The sequence below is a fragment of the Drosophila miranda genome, chromosome XR (assembly GCF_003369915.1).
Source record: "Drosophila miranda strain MSH22 chromosome XR, D.miranda_PacBio2.1, whole genome shotgun sequence".
NCBI lineage: Eukaryota > Metazoa > Arthropoda > Insecta > Diptera > Drosophilidae > Drosophila > Drosophila miranda.
In genome coordinates, this window is record NC_046674.1 from 8,372,380 (window position 1) to 8,385,163 (window position 12,784).

Here is a 12,784-nt window from a genome sequence, read left to right on the forward strand (position 1 = left end):
CGATACAATCACTTCTTCGTCCAATATGGAGTCTGCATAGGACTTCGTTGAAGTGTGGTGTATCGCGATGGTGTACCATTGGGATATTGTATCTAAGAAGTAGTCTAAATCGGTAATCGAATGGTACATTGTCTAGTCCAAGGCCTGCCACTGGTATCGCCGTCCATGTCTAGGACCAAAGTCTTCTTTGTATGCAGGCGAAAACTTAATCAAAGCTCATCCGAAAGTGCTGATTCGTGCTATGGATACCGAGTGTCCATCCGCATTGTCGTGCGCTCAAGTTCAAACCAGGGTCAGATAGTATGTGTTGCGCATCAGGAAAAGTGCAACTAGTGAACGGCTTACTCATCGGCATTCGCACATTCAATTCATGCTTCCATGAAAACGTTCGGAGCAACAGAATTAGTTCGGCAAATGTTTTGCCGGGTCAGCTGGTGTTTTCATAAAAGGCATAATATTTGACAATGATCGATTCATCCGTTGGATTCCACTGAGGAGCAAGCCCCGCCCGACGAATATGCCATCTCTTGCTTTGACAAATGAATCACATATCCAGATCGATAATGGATATGGCTTCCGACTCCTCTTACAGTGGGTGTGAACAGGAGTGTGTGTGTGTGAGTGAGAGTACTGGGAATGTAGGAGGGGAACAATGGATAAATAAACAGCCATGAAATGCAGTGCCAGCTAAATGCTGCCCGCGACTGTAGCGAACAGAGGGAGAGAGAGAGAGAGAGAGAGGTGCCAAGGAGAGTCCCGGAGAGGAGAGCGATGTCACTTGTGTAAAATATTGCACTGGCCTTGGAGCAGCACGCACAATGTGACTGCGCTGTCAAGACGATTAACAGCAGCAGCAGCAGCAGAAACCGCAGCAGCAGCAGCAGCGAAAGCCACATGAAAAAGCAATAATAACAACTGCAGCGACTGCAACTGTGTCCCTGACGATGGCGTCGGCCAGGAAGGAGCACCATATTGCGCGCATCTGGAGATTGGCTGGCTGCACGCGATTGGGGTGGACATTTTGTAAAAAGCTAACATATAATTTTCCAACTAAATATTGAAAAATCCATAGAAACCCATGAAACAGTTCCTTACTGATGGAAATTATTTATGAAATATTTAAGGCCCCGCTCAGAAATGTCCACCCTAATGACTTTGCCAGCTCATTACGTGTTTCAGTGTTTTTTGCAGGACCCGCTGCCGCGTTTTTTTGCGGTTGACTGTGGCGTCTGCTGGGTGTCAACATTTAACCGCATGTTGCAGCTCCCCACGTCCCAAAACCAACACAAAAAAACCCCGCATAAAAATAAAACAGCAAAATTAACTTCTGAGTCAATTTGCAGCACCCGCATCCCGGACGTCGCAGCGTTGCTGTTGTCAGGCGACATTCGTACAGTTGCCAAGAAGTCAATCACTGGATGGCGTGGCCGTCGCGTATTCGATGATTGATCCGGAACACATGCTGGAGGCCAGCAAGGAGGCAGCGAGGGAGGGAGGGAGGTTATTTTCCATATCCAGATTAACACTAATCGATAGCGCGGCTTTACCTGTTGTAACCGCATATTTGACAGGCAGTGTGTTAAATGAGCGCTAAATCATATTTTTGTTGGTTTTTTTTTCGGTTTAGCTGTTGTTGAATGCAAAATAAATTGCGCATAAAGTTTAATCACTTTGACTTTGTACAACACACACAGGCATGCTCGCAGGAGAGAGATACAAATACAGATACATTTACACTCGTGAGCAAAATCAAACAGCAACAACAGCAACGCCGAAAAATAAAAACGCATAACAAAAGATTCTTCACACACACACGCACATCACACATGCATGTGTGTGTGTGTGTGTGTGCACACACAAACAAGCAAAGCGGACAGTGCAAAATAAGTATACGACTGCGACGCTGGCAACAGAGAGCGGCAGAGGAACAGAGACCCAGAGAGAAAGAGCTTGAGCCAGAGGGGAGCAGCGATCGGGAGTCAACAACCTCCAGTGCATTACTCACTTTTAAAGACCGTGTGTGTCCTTCAACAAAAAACTTTATCTCTGTCTCTCACTCGCTCACTCTCTCCCTCACCGCTGCCTTTGCTTTTGCTTTTGCGCTGAATGTGTTTTGCTGTGTGTGTGTGTGTGTGTGTGTGTTTTTTTAGCATTTTATAATTAAACAATTTTTGCAGTCGTTTCGCCTGCGCCACCCCTCTTCCTCCTCCTACTCCTCCTCCTCCTCCTCCTCCTTCAGCCAGCAGCTTCTTCTGCAGTCTTCTCTTCCACCCTGCTCTCGCCAAGCTTTTCTGTGGTCTTCTTGTAGCCCCACTTGTGGTCTTCTCTTGCTTCTTCTCGCCCTCTCATCATTTTTTTTTCTTGACAAACAACCCGAAAAAAATAAAGCTTGCACAAGTGTGTGCCAGGAGGGGGGCAGGATGGGGGGCAGGAGGCGGGTCAGCGCGGACTCGACGCTCTTCTATCTCCACTTTATCGATTCTGTTTTGAGAACATTGTCGATCTCCGAAGCGTCTGAGGCTGCTGCGCATTTGGGTGCTGCGAGACGAGACAGGAGAGTGAGCGAGAGAGAGAGCGAGAGAGAGATAGGGAGAGCGAGAGAGATGAGAGATGAATAAACTGTTGTACGCTTGCGTGACCTGTTCCCCCGTCTCAGTCAATCGCCTGTCGTCCCCACCTCCTTTGGCTGCCCCACGCACATACAGAAGAAAGGAGAAGAGAAGGCGAGCGATGGTGAGGGGAGACATCCAGTGTATCCACATCCGCTCTGCTGCAGTATCTGTGTGTCAGTGTGTGTATGTCATTGACTGCAATTTGTTAGCAAAATATTTCAACTGATAAAATAAAATCTACATAAAGCCAATGAACTCTACACAACTCTACACAACCCAAAATCAACAAAAATGGCTCTTCACTGTGGGCTGTGGGGGCTCTGTGGGGGGGTCTGTGGGGGCTGCAATTTGTTGGCTTTTGCGGTTTTTGCAATTTGCGCCCCAATTGGAGAGCCCTGACAAAGCCCAAAAATCACATCTTAGAAGGCATGTGTGCAACAGAGATGGCACTCGAGGATGGTAACACTCACTCACACTCACACTCACTCACACACACACACACACACATTGGCACAGGTTGGCAGTGCCATAAACAAAGAATTCCTTTTGTTTGTTGATTCGATTTTTGTTGGTCGTTTTTTTTGTAAATTGTATTACTTTATTTTTAAATAAACAAGGCGCAAAGTCGTCGTGGCAGAGCGGGAGTTCATTGCATTCGACAGAATATAAATATATGTATAAAAAATAAATAACAAAAACAAGTACACGATACGATGTATAATTAACGGCTGCGCGTGTGTGGAGAGTTCGGCTTAATTTATCAGTTCTTTCCTTTTTTGGGGAGCACAAAAATACTTGCATTCCAGCAGGGAAATAATGATCAAAGAAACTAAAGTTTAAGCCAAAAACCCGAACTCTTGCCCCTATTATTATTGACTTGGAAGGATATTCATGGTTTGTTCCTGGCGCATCCTCGAAAGTCAATCAATTGTTCGATTATTGATCAACAATCTCGAAATGGGGACTTTCGAAATGATCTTTATTGATTGTGACATAATCTACTCATATTTTACAGGTATTACATCTTCCCTCAAGTGTGAACAGTTATGTTTTTGGCAGAATCCTTGTGGACTGGGCCTGGTGCTCGATTTCCTCAGAGCATTGAATGTCATGTGGTACACTCGGGTTACAGTAAAGTCGGTCAATAACTTTGGACCTGGCCAAAACGTTTAACTGACCGCAACAGCCACAACAGCCCCCCCCACCACCACCCTTTGGACACCCTTTGAGGATCCTCTCGGATGCCACGTTATTTTTTAGTTGAACGGTTTAATGACTCGGACTTAATTTGCGCTCTCCGCAGCAGGGAGTGGGGAGGAAGGAGAGGCAGCAGCGAAAACAGAACAAGGCAGACAACACCCAGCAGCAAAAAAGATACCCAAGCCAGAGGGAGAAGAAAGACACGTCTGGCATATGAGTAGGAGCGGGGAAGGGGGAGGGGGAGTGGGCGGCGGCAGCGCAGGCTGCAGGAAGAGCTCTGTGTGTGTGTCGCCAAAAACAAAGAACAGAGCCAGACGAATTCAGTCCCAAAAAGAGCCGAACAGAGGCCAAAGAGAACCGCAGAACGATGCTCAAAGTAACTCATATTCAAGTCCCGTACCCGAACGATGTGTGTGTGTGTGTGGGCAGCGCTATCGCTGCCACTGCCATGGCCAATATGTATATAAGCGGCGATCGAAAGATGCAAAATGTTCATTCTGTTGTCGTTTCGTTTCGTTCGCTTTACTTTTTCTGGAATACTCGTATGAAAAAAGTCAAACAAAATAATAAAATGAAACAGCGATCCACTCACACACACACACACACACACACACGTATATTGGCACACACACACACACACAGATGCAGCTGGTGTTCCGCCGCCATTGCGTATGGGGCGGCCATTGAAGCCGACGACGACTGCTCTGCCGGCGAACGTCGCCGCTCGAGAGTATAAAAGCATAAAATCACTTCGTACTCGGGTTTATTAAAACCAAAACTGTGCAAGTGTCAAGATCGGAACGGAACGGATCGGATCAGGAGGCAGGAGCAGCGGCAGCAGCAGCAGCAGATCGAAAGTCGAAAAAAAAGAGTGAACAAAATTCTTGTGAAATTCAAAAGCACACATTGCAGGCAACGCCCCTCTTTAAAGCCAAGTGAAAGTCGGGGAAAACCAACACACAAAACTAAACTAATCGAAAATTGACAATCACCGAAAAGAGTCGGGCACAACGGGGCTGCTTCCCCGCCGTAAATGGTGCAGGAAAAAACAGAGCACAAAAATTATTTATTTTTTTTTTTTTGCTTTTTTTTTGCTTTATTTTTTTGAATTAAATAGGCGCCACGCGACGCGCAACAAGAAAAAAAGAAAACAGAAATAAAAAACGAAAGTGTTCTACTGACATGGATTACTTTTGCCTCTCCCCGGCAACAGCAACAACGGCTAGCGCAAAGGCAAAGAGAAACTAACGCTAGTTTTAGTCTGTGGGCTCTCTGAGAGTAAAATAGAAAGCAAAACTAGACAGACGGCAGATCAGCTATGTGGCCCCGGCCCCGGTCCCGGTGTACGTGCACTTGGGCATGCTGTGTGCGCTGGTGTGTGTGTGTGTGCGTTTGGCTTTTTTTGTTTTTGTGAGAGCAAATTCTAATTCTTGAACTTGAACTCTAAAATCCACACAGCCACACACACACACACTCACACGTACTCCCAATCGGTAGCGGCAGCCTTGCATAAATATGCATGTTGTTGTTGTTGTTGTTCTTGCTGGAACCGGCACGCTCTCTGTGAGGCTTATGCTCTCCCGCTGCCGCTGCTAATCTCCACATTTTGCTTGGCGGCGCTGAGCCCCCAGAGAGGGACAGTCGGTCAGTTAGTTTGGAGGTGGCGCTCGCTGGCTCGCATCAAATTTGCTAGCTGATCAATTTGCGACTTGCTTGCAATTAATGTTTTTTTGTTTTTTTTTTTGATTTTGGACCCCAGAAAAAAAAAGTGAAAGTCTGTGAGTGAAAGACGTGGCATTTGTAGGCAAAATCCAACATTGAACCGTACGCAAAACACGAAACGCGCAACGCTCAACGCTCAACGCGAAACAAGTTAAAACATTTTAAAACGCGAAACGCAAATGAAACCGAACAAAAATGAGACCGAACCCGGGCAATGCAAAGAAAGCGGCGCCGCAAACTTTTTGCGCAGCTGCCTTCCTGACTAGTTACGTTTTTTTTTCCCTCTTACTCTTACTCTTTTTTTTTCGGTTTTTGTTGTTTCTTATGAACATAGTCGGATAGGGGGATCGGTGGGCGTGGGGGCAGGAGGCCGTATGGAAATCGAGGGGAAAAGAAAGCAGAGCAAAGCGGCGGCGTTACGTAGTCACGTCCGATAAGTGGGCGTGGCCGGTATAAGTGTGTTTGTTCTAAAGAGAATGTGCCTTATAAATCTAGCCTCTACTAGGCTTTGTCTGTGCATTTGAAAGCCCGATCAGACATAGCCTATAAGAGGTTAGGTGTACCAAGGAAGAAATGCATCAAAAGCGGAATCCCGATTACAGTTACACTTACGCGAACGCCGGGAGGAGGAGGAGCCGGTGGCAGCCGACTGATAAGCAAAATATTCTCCCCCCACCACTATGCATATCACTGAATAATCACTGATTTTCTCCCATTTCTCATATAGAAATTGTTTCCACAACAGCGCCAGCTTCTGGATTTGTTTACGGCCACGATGTTTATTAGTGTATAAATAAAAATTGTTTATGAATAAAAGGCGTTTTTCTGATATTTGATGAGTGTTCTTTTCCAATTTTCGCTAAAAGATTGCCGCAAGTGAGGCTCGAATGGAGTCGAATCGAGTCGAGTCGAGGACGGGGACTTGGGGTTCTGTTGATTTGCTTTTGTTGCCGCGCGGCGCACTCGAGGCGGATTGGATTACTGGTGATTATCGCATCGAACAGCTTGCAAAATTTGTGTAATGCGCTTTAACAAATAGTTTATTTATGAACTCACTTTGCAGATGATGATGAGTCTTTGTCCTGTTCCTCGAACTCCCAGCGCACAAAGTCGAGATGTGAGGAATTAAGGGGGGATTCGTTTCAAAACTGAAAAATAGCTGAGTCAATGTATGGAATGTAGTTGTTGAGTGAGACTTATCTTTTGTTTAAATTTTGAATTTGAACTTAAAAAACTTGAATCTGGCTTTAAACTGCTTAGGCACCGATCAACGGCTGCCTGCTGCTACACTCGATTCAGGCACTGCTTGAATTGATTAAGCAGTGTATCACAAAGAAGTAAAATTTAAGTAAAATTCATGTAGAATTTGAAGAATATAGAGCAGCGACATCTGCCGACAAAACCGTCTTCCTCTTCACAGTGGCGCAGCCCTAGCGATAATTTTTGACCGGTTTGGTTTGTGGAGTTTTAGACGATTTATTGTTAAAATATTCTTAAAAAAGGATGCAGTAAAAGCTATCATTTAAAAATAAACCTATCTTATAGAAAATTGTTTTATATATCCCATAAAGTTAGTCGCTAACAAAAAGTGTCGATGGAAAAGCCTTTTAAACAGAAACTAAAACAGACAAGGGGGAACGTAGTGAGCCGCGGCACTGCATAGATACATATATACTCGATACTCAGTCATTATATATGTGAGCTTATGATTTATGTAATTTATACAATATATTCTATAAGTCGTCCGGTATTTTATAAACGATACCCAAAGTGTATAGGGGTATATTAGTTTTTTGGCGGAAGTGGATGTGTGCAGCACTTAGAAGGAAGCGTTTTCGACCCCATAAAGTGCCAACACTAAGCTTCGTTACTGCCTTTTCTGAGCTTTTTGATATTTTAAGTTCTGGATAGACTTAATATTCGGTGGCTTCAGTCGATTGTTTTAAGAAAGCCACAAAATATAAGTATTTACGGATTGTGGAAAGCCTTTTATTGAAGAAAAAAGCCAAATAATCAAAACTTTAATTGCATAAACCAACACCTGAGCTAAGGTGCCCAACAATATGATTCGGAATGCATAAAATAAGAACAAGAAACATGTGGAGGGCCGCAATATCACCATTTGTGGTAAAACTTTCTGTACCCAATCAATCTTACGATCTTACAATATCGGCAAGTACCAGCAGAGTAAGATCTGGCCTACAAGAACATAAATTGAGTGCCCATAGTCTGAGGTAAATTCCTCTGTTGACGGTAGGCAAGGAAAAGCATCCTGTGGTCCGACAAAAGCCAAATCTTTGTGGTATGCTGCATGGTTCGTGGTTTAATAACCCAAAAGAAAGATGCGACAGCTGTTGAGCAGCTGTTGTTGCTGCCAAATGCTGTACAACATAATAATTAACCTGTAAATACAACTGAAGTAAAATTTGGAACAGTTTACTGTATTTTATAGTTGTTGGAATATTCGAAATCAGTGCTATTTTAGTTGCCGCCTTTTCTTTTTCTGCAATGCATACCATTGCCATTGCTTGCGAATAAAAACTATCAATAGCTATAGCTATCATGGCATCTTGTATATAGTAGATATCAATGGTATGGCTATTCAACATCCCTAGAACGAAAGACAGCTCGAGACACTGCCACCGCTGCCACCGATGCCACTGCTGCCGCTGTCAATGGCAAGATGAATGTTATGTTCGTTAGCTGCGAGATCTCGAGTCAACTCCCACAATGGCAATTCGCTGGCTTCTGTTTCTGTTTCTGTTTGTGCTTTTTCTGCTGGATCTGCGGCTTTGGTTTATTCGACCTGACGGCACATAAAACACGCTCGGAAATGCGTCCGAGACAGACAGTCTCCCATTTATGTGGATTTCTCACACATAAAATTCGAGCCAAAGTCGAAATCGAAGACATTAACAAAGAGAAACAGATTGCAGTCGCAGTGGCAGTGGCAGCAGCGTTCATGTCTTCCCTAATGGCTTGTACATGGCACTTGAACACTCTTTGGCCGAGCCGTATTTATGGCCTGCACTCGACCATTTTGGCCATTTTCCATTTTCCAGCTGCCTTCAGCGCGCTGACGGCAGTGCGGCTTATGCAATGTGTGGCTCATCATTTGGGAGTCTGTCCGAGTACATGGCTTAACATTTAACCCCCCCCCCCATACCATACCATCACATCCCATCCCATTCGAAATGGTGGCTATTCCTGGTCCAAAGGGGCCTCCAGATATGACCTTCTTCTCCATCATCTTCTCCTTCTTGTTGTTCATCTTCTTTTTTTTGAGATGTTTTCAAATTTGTTGCAGCTAATTGAGAGACACGCCCACAAACACGAAAACAAATGATTGCAGTTAATTAAATTTGGGCAAACGAAGACAAAAAAAGCAAACCCTGCAAGCCAAGCAGACGCCAATAGCAATACCAATTCATTGCAGTAATAAATTGACCCACTTTCGAATCTGCAACCTGACCCAACTACTAGTACTCGTACATGGCAGAGGAAAAACAAAACCAACACTCAATGAAACCAAAAGCAAAAAAAGCAAAAAAAGAAGAAAAAACTACCGACAAAAATACAAGACCCAAAACAAACTTGGCTTAAAAATCGACAAGCGCCAAACGACAACAAACAAGCCACCAAAGCCACGAAAAACCCAACAACCAAAGCAAGTACCCGAAAGGAATGCCTGTTTTGGGTGAGCCGAGGCTTTAGATACCCTTCAAGGTGCATCGTTTCTCTGAGGAGAAGTGTATGGGGTATAATCGTTGAAGGCAGGCGACTAACAGATATCTATCTCTTCTATCTATCGCTATCCCTCTGTCAAATGTCCTTTGCCCAACTCTTTCCTTGGCCCACACAGGCATCCCCTGGCACAAGCCCCTGGTCCCAGGCCCTATACCCTGTGTAAAGGGTATACCAGCCAAGGCACCAACAAACATCAACACTTTAGTGAAACAGTTTAGTGCCAGTCAAAAATCGAACGACTTAAGAAACGAACGCGACCGAGCGGCTGACGACAGTCGGGCCTCGCTCTCGCTCTCTCTCTCTCTCTCTCACTGGAGCCTGCCTGCACGTGAGCTTCCTTGTGCATGTGTGTGTGTGTGTGTGTGTGAATCGGAATTTAAGTGGCGCGCAGTAGCCAAGAGGGCGGACAAACAGAGAGAGACAGACAGACCAGACACAGATGTAGTTGCAATTCAGCTTCGGCTTTAAGCAGCAATTGTTTGCCATCGCCCTCTCCTACTGCAGCCCCCCCTCTGGGGCAGGGGGGGGGGGGGAATTGAGTAATTGACTTCATTGGCCACCGCCGCCGCCGCCGCTGCTGCTGCTGCAGCACGAGTGCTGTTGTTGTTGTTGTCTTTTAGGCAAATTGCAATACTCTGCCGCCGACAAATTGGTTAAGGAAACGTCTCGGATTGGGCAAGTGCTGGCCAGAATTATGTGGGTGTCGGTTTTGGAGAAAGGAAGGGAATGGCAGGAATTACCCACGCTAGTGGCTGCAATGGCTGGAAGGAAGTTACCGTAACGAGTGTATCCGCTAAGCGGGAGCTTATCCCATCGATCCCCGATCACCCATTACCTTGATAAAGCACTCACGAAAGTAATGGCCCCCGAATGGCAGGCACCTTGATACGCTGCCCAATCCCAGTTAATCCCCTCGAAAGCACTCCCTAATCTGATGGCAGTGCAATCAGAGGCCGCCTTGGCTCTGATTTGATCTGATAGATTCTGTTATTATGATCGTAACAATCTCTTGGCCACCGGCCAGCACTTGTCTAGTCCGAGCCGAGCTCCAGTCAGGCGGTCATTCGAATTTCATGCTCTAGATAATAATAAACCTGCCGTTAGTGCGAGTCCAAGTATTTTTGAATGCAAACATTTGGGGCTTTGGCTTGGCAACAAGCCACACACACACACACACAAGCACATAAATTAAAACTTGATATTTTATTGACTTTCAACATTGGTCGGACAAGTGGGGGGGTGGGGGGAAGGGGGTGGGCATCTACACGATTTAATTTACCGAGTGGATTTGAAAAGCAATTCAAAGTAATCCAAATCCCAACACCATAATAAAACCGACTTCCATTGTCTGCAAGGTGTTAAATATTTGTTGTATAATCCGCTCCAAAAAAAATGTTTTTTTTTTTCTTCTTTTTCTCTTTTTTGGAGGGGGAAAAACGACTTAAAAATCGATTAACATCAGCGTAATTATGGACATAATTCCAGTGATCAAGTGTGGCAACAACAAAAGCCCCCAAAACGAAAGCGGTAAATGTCAAGAAATTAGCACAAATACGAGTATAAATATATAGTATACATAAGATATATATATGTATATATATATTCGTTTGGGATATGAAAAATGTTTAAATACCAGTGACCAGAAAACCTTGAACTTGAAATGATTTAGGGATGACTCTTGCAACCGGAGGCAGCTTTCACTTTTTCACTCGGGACACCCGGTTCTTGTGAAGGGCTCTCCATGGAGTATTGGTGGGGGCCCAGACGAGGTCTGGAACGCGATGCGTGTTGGACCGGCGGCTGACAAGGTCAACACCTTTCCTTTCCTTTTTTGGTTCAGTTGAGATTTCTGTATGGGAACTTGCGGCTTGTGGCTTGTGCAGCGGGTAAGCAGCGACATTGCGCATACGCCCCGATAGCCGGCCACTTGTTAATTAAAATATTTGAAGTAATTATATAAGCAAAGTGTGCTAATTACACGGCCAGGAAGGCGAGAAGGCTGACGCCAAGCGAATGACAAATGTCGGGGCGCCACAAAGATAATCACTCATCTAGGCAATCATTTGAATAGTGGCTTAGCTGCTGGCCAGATCAGACCACAACCAATCAATCAGTGAGTGGATTCCTCTAGGTCTACCTGTGAGTCTTTCAATCAGAAGACTTCTGCTCCATTCATCGGGTTTACAGCCCATTAAAACCTTAATTATGTGTTGGCATACTCGTAGAGTGGATCGTAACATTTCCATTAAGAGGCTTCTTGGCTATCACTCCCGAAAGCCATCATTAGGGGTGGATATTAGTTACAATATCCAACCATCAGTCGGTCCATTAATCAATCTCTCAGTTCCGCTATTGAGAGCCTCCATTCAGTGGCCTCTAAAGTGAGAACCGATTGGAGATACAACATTTGATATCCATCAATGCATAAAGTCGCTGCCGTCGCTGCTGCCGTTGCGCCTTTAATTAATCCAGTTTTAATGGCTCCTCTTGTTTAAATTAGTTTGACATTTAAGCCACCAAAAAGAGTTTCGCATTGGCCGGGCCGCTGTTTCGCTGGTTTTGGTTTGGTGTCGATCCGTAGCTGGTAATAAATTCGTTGTTCGCGCTCATCATAAATTTGCTTTTTAGAGCCAACGGCAAATGTGAAAAGAGCAAACGGGCGATGCCTTTGGCATTCAAATGACCAGATCATAGCCGGTCAGAGACCAGGCCCAGACCCAGGCCAGGCCCAACCCCCCAGACACCAGCCCAAAGGCAGAGGCGCAACCAGTCTCGGGCCCGGCCGGGCCATCTCCTAATCAGACGTGTTTGATGAACTTGACGGGGAGTTAAGAAATTAAAGCCACACTAAAGTTTCCCAAAAATAAACGGCAAATACCAAGCAACCTACAGCCAATGAACTAAACAAAACAAAAAAAAAAGAGGATTAAATAAAACTAAAAGTTGTTCTTATGCTAATTTTATTTAATACATTTTGTGGTTGGCTTTTGCTCGCCTTTACTTTTAATTATGTTAATTGAAAACGAGAAAGGAAGGACGTCGGATGTGGGCATAGTCGGGGCCCAGAATACACTTCAGAAACACCTCAAGAGATCTTTTAGTGGGCGCTTTGAGAGGAGTATTCCCACAATCTTTTTTTGGGCAAACGTCTGCAGCGGACAGACCTACCTTTAGGAAGGGTATTAGGGCAGCAGATTCTCCAGAACTGGTAACTGAATTCTGACGCATTCAAAGTTAGAACAAGTTCAGCGCTATTCGCTATTCGCTATTCGCATTTCAATTAGCCATGAACTCGCCATGAGTAAGAAGACCTTAAAGGCTGGCCAAAAACTTTGAATGAACATCCCATAGCCGAAACTTGTTCGACAGAAAACCCCACCGAATAGGCAGCACTGCCGCTGCCACAGGCAGGTTGGCAGCACTGCACACAACAGCGGATTGAGACGAAGACGTAGACGGAGTCTGCGCCTGCGCTCAACCTACCTCAATGGCTCTCCGCTCTT